Source organism: Homalodisca vitripennis, chromosome 5 (genome assembly GCF_021130785.1).
Source record: "Homalodisca vitripennis isolate AUS2020 chromosome 5, UT_GWSS_2.1, whole genome shotgun sequence".
Classification (NCBI taxonomy): Eukaryota; Metazoa; Arthropoda; class Insecta; order Hemiptera; family Cicadellidae; genus Homalodisca; species Homalodisca vitripennis.
The window spans coordinates 47,712,701-47,722,497 of record NC_060211.1 but is presented as its reverse complement, the minus strand read 5'-3'; the positions used below and the strand labels follow the sequence as shown (position 1 = coordinate 47,722,497).

The following is a 9,797-nucleotide window of genomic DNA, read 5'->3' as shown; positions in this document are numbered from 1 at the left end:
ATATTACGACCATGATACAAATGTATCTAGATATAAAAATATTTATACCTAATTTTAACATGATGCTTGTTCAACACAACTTGTGTAAATTACTAGTAAAATATTTTTATTTTAATGTGAAAACGCAAAAACTGTAATTTTTACTCAAACTACTATTTACAGATCTTTTAAAACAGAAAAAATATTTATTATAGAGCTAAAGCATAGAACATGTATAAAGATGTACATTTATGGCACATTTTAAAATTGCATTACCTGTGTTGCATGTGCTAATATTTCAAGTAGATTACTTTTCACGAATATTTGTTGAACATTTAGTTCAGCCATTGTCAATATAATTGTAAATCTAATGAATATTGCTTTAAAAAGAGAGTCTGAAATGTGAGAAAACAAGACACACATGTTTGAGTATTCATGCAATGAAAGTCACGCTCTGCAGGGATAATGAAGCATTCATTATCAGAGAAAAGTCCTACAAGGTGTAAAATATACTGCACTGTAATAAAATCTTAGCTAGACATTTGGTACAGAATTTATCAATACTTGAGATACAGGGTATTACAAATAGGCAATTATACGGTTGTCTGAGCCTTCGTATCTGTAAGTGTGTGATTACTATGTTATGGGCTCTTAGCTATAACGCTGAAGTTGTCATTAAACATGCCCAGCTGAGAAGTCAATGTGTATTACTTGGAACGTTACATTATTGAAGTCATATCTCTGGAGGATTCCTGTGAAGATCTGATATCAGGTTTAGTGTGGTTTGTGACGTACCAGTCAGTAATTAAAAGGTGAGTATAGACTACTCTCAATATTTTAAAAATCATCTATGAAGACGAATCCTGGCACTTGTATGAAAGATAAGAATATTTGTGTACTTGCAAATTTAAAGCTAAAGCTGATTTGACAGTTTTCAACCTTACTTATTAATTTAAGTTTAGGAGAAAAAATATATTCACTTCCTGCAAATCACAGTGCACCTCCAAAAAGTTTTAAATGGCTTCGCTACCACTCTCTTAACAAAACGAAATATGTTGTAATCAAAATCATAGAATGAAATAAAAATGAATGAATAATTCTAAAAGAAGGACTGTTGTAAAACTTGAATGTTTATGAAATTGAATCATGTCAACTCCCTGCCCATCTTTCCTGTGACAGAAAATTCATACAAAATCATATCATTCTGTCTGGCTGCATTTTTAGAATGATTCACAAATGACAGATAAAAAATTAAGCTGTTAAAACAACATCTTAAATACAATTTCAGAGATTAAGTAAGACAATTTCATTATCAAATGGGCTTTTTAAAAATGTATATTAAAATCTCTTTATGTAGTCCTTCTTATAACTGCAAACTGATTTTAACCTATACGAAATTACAATTTCAAATTTCAAAATTTTCTATATGTTGAGAAGTATCGTAAAATGTTGAATTTAATAACATTGTTAGTTGCTAATTGAATTTTTCAGTTTGCTTGTAAAAATAATATTCTCAAGTAATGTTCATTAGAGTACACAAAATGGAGAGGTGTATACAAAACTTAGCAACAAAATCTTCTCAAAATAATCATTTTGGCCCCAAATTTTAGGTTTCCTTGCATCAGAGTAGTCAGTGGTGGTGCTGGCTGGTTGGAGGGGTCTTCCCTTGCTTAATACTTTAGAATATGCTAATGTTCCAACTAGTCAAGAATCAAGAATTTTATTGCCATTGACAACTTTACATTGAATAGGCAATGCCAACTTATTTTTCTAATTTACACAAACTTAACTTATTGAAAAATAAAGCAAAAACCAGTAGTTATAGCACAATGAAAACTATTACAAATAACTATTAAGAATAGTTAATTTAGGTAAATTACTTTGATCATTTATAAATATACAGTTTAAAATATACTTAAAAATAAATAACATATACAATTATTATTAAAAATGTACAGTTTGAAAATATATAATTTAAAATAACTTTAATACATACTAAATAAAACCGTATAAAATAATAGGTTTTCTAAAACTTCTTAGTCACAATAGAGCTAAAGTTGTGTATCAAAATTTTAATTAAAAAATGCATTTGTTCTATATAAAATGGGTTTTTAATAAGCCAATTATATATATTATGTTTGAAGAGTCTAACAGTAACATATTTTGCAGTATCAGGCAGCCTATTAAAAATAAATACAGTTTAGTTTGAAAGAGGTACCAGTTTTATCCAGTCTGTGAGGAAGTATATTAAGTTTAACTCCACCTCAAGTATTATACTGGTGAATATAATTTTTGGTTAGAAAATTCTGTAAATTTGTTTTTGGTATATAATAGTACCTGAAAAACATACAAATTTACAATTGTGGGAATTTTGAGTTGAATGAAAAGTGGCTTACAGTGAGCAAGTGAACGCCCTCCTGCAATGTTACGGACTGCCTTTTTCTTTAATAAAAGAATATCATTTACATGCGGAGAATGGCCTCAAGCTAGTATCCCATACAGTATATGTGATTGAAACAGACCGAATTATGTATGACATTCTTAAATATTCCAAGCTTACAAAGTTTTTCAATTTCCATAGTAGGTAATTTACTCTTGATATTTTTTTTTACAAACTGTTTCAATATGCAGGGACCATTGTAACTGAGAATCTATATGAAATCCCAGAAGCCTGACAGATTCCATGTTAATGTCTTGTTTAAGACTTAGAGTTAGGTATTGTGTTTTTGAGGATTAGAAAATAGTTTATTAGAGGAAAACCAGCAAAGAACCTGCTCTTCTGCTTGTTTAGTGATATGTTTTAAACAATTAAGTTTTTTGTGATGGGCCATTAAAGTGGTGTTATCAGCATAAATAACGGAATGAACATTTAAATCCATTCAGTGGCGTATATAGAAAATTATTTTGGAGGGGCTGACACTGGGAGGATTAGGAGATATACAATACCCTAAAAAAACCAGGAGCTCACAATCAGCCCAGGATATTGTTGAGTTTTAAGGTCTCATAAATTTGTTCTAGCTTATAAAAAGTTACTGGGTCCAATTTTAATGTTTTTGTTTCAAAATTTCAGGGGAGGAATTCAGCCCTATATAATAATTCTCATTATAATATAAGAAGAAACATGTTCATAAATGGAAAAAGCCTTATTCTGACCCCTATGATATGCCCTGATATTTCATTACAGTTTCTAATACTGAATATAAAAATTGAACTGTAATATTTAAAATGGTCAAACAATTACGTGTCTGACAGTACATACAAATTACTAGCATTTTGATAACTAAATAAACTAGCTACTCAGTTTGAGGTTATTATAAAGCCTGTCAGTTTTATAAATTACTACAAATAATTTCTTCGTTCAATTTTTATTAAGCCAGGCTTGGCAGGTTTCAAATGAAATCTAAAGTTTAATTCTAAATATATATTAAAGGAATGCTTTAATGTTCTTTGAATAATAATTGTGTAAGTGCTAAAACCTAGATTAAGCATTAGAATACATGTATTACACAATTTGTTGTGCGTTTAATTGTTACTAATTAATAAGTTGCTATTTGTTGCATGTATTGCAGTCATCAAAAGACATTAAAATTTTGTTCAGTTTTATAAAATATCTGTTAAAATTCTAATTTTATCTTCCCCTTTACAACTTTCAGGTGTTATTTAAAACATGTAATGTTGTGCAAGAATCTTTATTTAGACCAACTTCTTTCCATCTGCTAATTCAGAAGTTTGATTTCAAAGTTAATTGGTACAAAGAACAATAACCAGCTCTGTCTTTATGCTGATGGTGTTATCTCAAAATCTCTGAATGTGAAAAGTTGGCTTAATTACAACAATATTGAGAGCATTTTCTTGATTGAACAAATGAATTAATTTAGCAAAAAAATCTCAAATTGAATACTTAAAAATCTAATTACTGGTATTAATTTTATTGAACTACAATATAGATTCTCAAAAATGATGGATTGTAAAAAATTACACTATACAAATTTACAATCCAAATTTAGAAAGTAAAAAAAGTGCAAAGATTTTGTACTTGATCACTGATAATCAGCTTTTCTGTGCTGAAGGTGTAGAATGATACACAGCAGACTGCGTTTGGGGTTGTTTGCAATAATAAAGATGTTTTATTACAGTGTAGTAACAAAGCTCTTTTGATCTTGTATTATATCATGCACACATGCATTTATGCATTCAATACATTGCAGATTTATAAAGGAACTTCTCAAAGCAATCTATAAAAAATGGTAATATCACAGAAAAATGTACTAAGAATTATTTTGAATATCAAATATAATGAATTATGCAAAGAAAATTTAAGAACTTAAATATATATAAACCTGTATATATAGTTTCCAGCTATATTTTCATCTGTAACTAGTATTAATTTTATTTTAATTCTACCTATTCATACTTTTTGTCAATTTAGTTATAGATATTTTTGTATTGAAATTTTTATACACATAATTTTAAAGTACTATTATAAAAAACTTAATATTTTTTGTAGGAATAAAAAATTATAAGACCATGCTCTCTTTCACAATCGCTTAATCTATTTTTTAACACTTACACAATTATTATTCAAAAGAAACAGAGATTATTCCAGTACTGAATGCCATAGATTAGTTATTAAAAAAAATTATGAATACATTGGACTTGCAATTTAAATTACAAGCTGAAGAGATCCAATCATAAACATAATATTAACACAATATTTCAGAGTAAACCTGAGATATGTTATAATACTATAATCATTACATTAATTATTTAATAGTTATAACATTTAATGCTTAATAGAATCAAGAATCATCAAGAATCAAGAATCATTTATTGTCGTCCCATGTTGTATGCATTGACAAAGTCAGATAAGGTTTACAATAATGTACTATTACATCAACAGTCAAGAACACCATCTCTATAGAGAAATGCAAATAAATATACAATTAAAAAATAGTCAAAATATATTATTAATTAAAACTTAATGCTAAAATAAATAATAATAAATTAATAATAGAATTAACAAACAACAGATAACAATAAAAACAATAAATAATAAATGTTAAAAATTAAAACATAGCATTATTAAAATTTAAGGTCACTTAAATCATGTAAAAGTATTTCTTCTACTGAATAGTAGAAAGCCTTCTGCTTCAGCCATTTCACAAGACAACTTCTGAAATTCCTTAAAGTAGTGGTAACTGCATCTGGTGGTAGGAGGTTAAAAAGTTTTACACTAATGTACATGTAGCTGTTCTGGGTTTTACTTAATCTAAAGTATTTGAGGTCTATCAAGTTCTGAGATCTAGTACTATAGTTATGGACATAACTTCTAAATTTATATAAATTAAGATTTTCTTTAAGGAAAATTAGGCTTTGCAAAATAAATATACATGGAAGGGTAAGAATACCTAGATCAACAAAGACAGGCCTACAAGAATCTCTCTCACCAATACCTGCAATAACTCGTAATGTCCTTCTTTGAGTCTTAAAAAACTAATTTTTGCACCAGCAGAGTTGCCCCACAAGAGAGTGCCATAAGTAATGTGAGCATTAAAAAAAGCAAAGTAAGCGTTCATAACTAGATTTTTGCTTGTACAGGACTTTCATTTTTTCAATAGAAAAATAACCCTCGATAAGCGAGAGCAAAGAGAGTTTATGTGAACCCACCAATTCAGCTTCGAATCCAGGTTTATGCCCAGCAGTTTTACAGATTTACTGTCCACCTTTGAGCTCAGACTAAAGACAATCTCCTCAGTTTTTTCATCGTTTACGCTTAATTTGTTGGCATCAAACCAGAGGAAGGATCTTTCTTTCATGTAATTAATTATCACTTTATTTAGCATGCTATCCTTGTTTGATGACAATAGAGTGGTGTCATCGGCGTAAAGAATACTTTTATTTGGTACAAAATCAGGCAAATCATTAACAAAGATAACAAATAAGAAAGGACCCAGAACAGAGCCCTGAGGGACTCCATTTCTCACACACTGAAGGTCTGACCTCTGGTCACCAACCTTTACAAACTGATAACGATCAGACAAGTAAGAGGTGAGAAGAGACAGCTCACGCCCCTCTACACCATAATACTTTAATTTATCAATTAGCTCACTGTGTGGTACCAAATCAAACGCTTTACTTAAGTCTAACAACAAGGTTGCAACTTCCTCCTTGTTTTCAAAACTTTCGAGAACAGTAGATATGACATTTTCAAGAGCCTTAATGGTAGATAATTTACTTCTGAAGCCATATTGAGCAGGATTCAGTATCCGATTATTTTCAAAAAAATATTCCATCTGTTTTTTTTAGTAACCTTTCAATTATTTTAGAGACTACAGCAATTAAGGAAATAGGGCGGTAGTAGTTATTTATACAGGACTTATCTCCCTTTTTAAAAACTGGAACAGTAATTGTAATTTTCAAACATTGTGGGAAGGTGCCTACAGTAAACATTTGATAAGGTATGATAAAGGAAAGGAGATATCTTCAATAATATTTTTGATCAAAAAATTGGACATACCAAAAACATCTTCAGCTAGAGTTGCTAAATTCTTTTACAGTATTATGAATATCAATATTGTTAATCTCCTGCCATTTGAAAGGTAAAACAGGAGTTTTGATAGAAGATGAGCTTAAAATATCCAAGGAACTAGTTACATTTTGGCTAGGCAAATTACTTACTATTACTAATATTACAAAGAAATTATTAACTGTTTTACTTTAAATAAGGGTATTACATTGATTAAAATTTAGATTTATCCCACACACTCCACAGGGATATTTGGCCATGATATTTTACTATCAATGTGAATCAGCGAGTTTGTTTAATTTATTTATTTACTAAATTTCAATAGTTTATAAACCACTTGACTTGTCCAGTAAGTTTTAACTTTTAATTACAATAACATAAAATAATATAAAAAATGCTATGATAAAACAGTTTTTATATGTGAGAGACAATAAAAACACATGCATAAAATCTCGAAATAATATAGTCCAGCTTCAATTTAAAGCAAAAATTTAAAGCCTCAGGTTGGAGTTGAACCAGGTATCTTCAAGTTTTATAGTCCAAGTCTTTATCCACTGAGCTAACTCAGACTGACATTAACTGGTTATCAAGTATTGATAAGGCTATCTAGTCATCTGACAATGTCAGTACTTGCATGTCACAACAAATAGTCCACATATTATGAGTAAAGTTAATGTTTTCACTATAAATAATCCACTCATAAAATAAAAATCTGAGAGCACCTTTTATGTCAGACTCAAAATTTATCACTGCAAAGACTTATTAGATTGTTTGCCATAGATTAAATGTTCATGCAATAATATTATCTAGGTTATAGTTTTTAGGCAAAACTCCTTGGTAAATTATGAGTAAAGTTAATGTTTTCACTATAAAACAATCCACTCATAAAATAAAATTCTGAGGGCACCTTTTATGTCAGACTCAAAATTTATCACTGCAAAGACTTTTTAGATTGTTTGCCATGGATTAAATGTTCATGCAATAAATATTATCTAGGTTAGTTTTTAGGCAAAAATCCTTGGTAAATATTAATGAAATGTTTTACTAATTATGTGATACCTATTATTTCAGCGCAGTCATCACAGGAAAAAACTCACTGATTTAACACAAGATAAACACTTTTTAAACACCTTTACAATAAAACTTGTCAAAATATTGGCTGCATCAAACCAGTTAATATAGCTTGGTCCAGTCCCTGTTTATATATGACTGAGGTCAAATATTTATTAGTTATTTGAAGTAGACTACCATGCAAAAATATTGCAGCAATTAGAATATTCTAAGATGTATTTGGTGAGATAGCCACAGAGAGGGATCATGGGGGTAGAATTTCTAGAGAAAAAAAAACAAGACCTACTTAGGTCATTAGCTTACTTATGCCATTATTCTTGCAAAATGTACAATGTTTATGTATTAATACAGAATGTTTGAATTTGAGACTATTGTGATGCAGCAGCTTATTGTCATAAAACGTACGTACGTATGTTTAGATGTATTCAATAATCTGGGGCAACAGACAGACACTCTGTGTTATCATACTTCATCCAGAAAATTTCTCATTAAATCTCTTAAAATAGTACCAGGAGCTATTTTAAGATACTGATTGCTGGAGTTTTGTAGCATTATCACATCCTTTTGGATAAGATGAGACCAGATTATATTCAAGGATAAGATTTTGAAAAGCATGTTCCAAATATTATTTGTATAACATTTTCTATCAGTAAACTGTAATTGATAATTAAATTTTCTAATATAAGTCACTTCTATACTTTTTTATCTATTCGCTTTGAACTGAGACAATGATTTAATTGATGTAAAATTTTGAACTGTGTCCATCCAAATGATTGAAAATCTACCATCCTTGTTTGGATTTTGAACTCTTTACCTATTTGAACTTTTTCCATCTGGGTTCTCCATTTCAGATTCACACAACACTTTTACTATGATTGCTCTTTTTTGCATTATGCTCATTTTATTATCGCAACGTGGTAAATACTGAGCAAAGGTTACACAAGATACTTCACGATGAGCAAACCACAATTTGAAAATTATAAAATAACATTGTCTTTTTGACCCAACCATTTTAACAACTAAATTTAAAATTCAACCAAGTATGTTTGTATTTGTAAATTGGCTGCTGCCGTTGGAAAATAAAATAAAATAAAATAAACATTGTATTTTTTACCCAACCATTTTAATGACTAAAATTTCAAATTCAACCAAATAATTTTTATACATCCTTATAACTTTGTGCTGCTTGTGAGAAAAGAGAAGTTTTTTAAAATTTAGACACTATAAAAATTACCTCTAGTATTTTCCAACCATACTGAGTTAGTAGCTGAGCTTTTCAAAATTTATTTTTGACAACATAAATTAAAAAAAAGTATTGTGCTCATACTGTTTAACCTTAGCATATTGATCATAGATCTTCACAGTGAGGCCGAAATATACATACCGTACTTGAAATTCAGACAAATAATAGATTAGTGAGAGCAAATTCTTTCTTCTTTCAAAAAACATTTGTTTTTAGTTGATACATGTTTAGTTGAGACTTAAAAGTGTGGTCCAACCGTATGAATCCAACGCACGGTCGGAGAATTCAGTTCTCTTGTGCGATTGTATTATTTTTTAAAGAAAATATAAATGTTTATAAATTTCACATAACATATGTCTACAATAACAATGTAGGCTTAAGATTGTGTTTGTAGACTTGAAAGTTGTAAAAATGTATTGAATGTTAAGTTTTTCTAAGTTATATTATTAGGATCATGCCTGTAACATGTAGTCTTGCCCATGTTGTGACAGACGCATTAGTGTTGTAACTAATGTTACAACATTGTTACAGACAAGTGTAATAGTATCTGGCTTTATTCTTTATATATTTCTCTGTTTGAAGATAAAATGTTCTATTTCTAATTATCAAGATAATAACTGTGTTAGGGATGTTTTAACACAGTGTGAAAACTGTGAATCATAGAACTTGGAAAATAATCGTTACACAGGCCACTTAAGTTTAAGAACTAAAACCCATACCTGTTTCACAATGCTGGATTGCCATTGTCTTTTTTGTATTTTTATTGTATTGCTGCTCTATCTAGCTCTATCAGTTTTTAAGTAATAGTATTGTTAGTTTCAAACTTTTCTTAATTTCTAATATTGCACACTGTTATTTAATTAATTATTCTCACTCATGGTATCACCAGTCAAGAATGAAGCCAGGAAAAAAACATTTGGGTGGGGTCCAGACAACTGATATTTTCACGCACTGGAGAGAGAGTAAGGCCCCAGTTTG

General features: G+C 29.4%; 1 protein-coding gene across 1 annotated transcript in view; it reads left to right on the top strand.

Moving 5' to 3' along the window:
• The first annotated feature begins 602 nt into the window (after nt 1-602).
• Nucleotides 603-9,797, top strand: part of LOC124362107 (proton-coupled amino acid transporter-like protein pathetic) — a 38,061-nt gene continuing 28,866 nt past the window's right edge. Inside the window, exon 1 of the mRNA XM_046816291.1 lies at nt 603-791. The gene's annotated coding sequence lies outside the window, so the exon portion shown is untranslated. The remainder of the gene's footprint in view (nt 792-9,797) is intronic.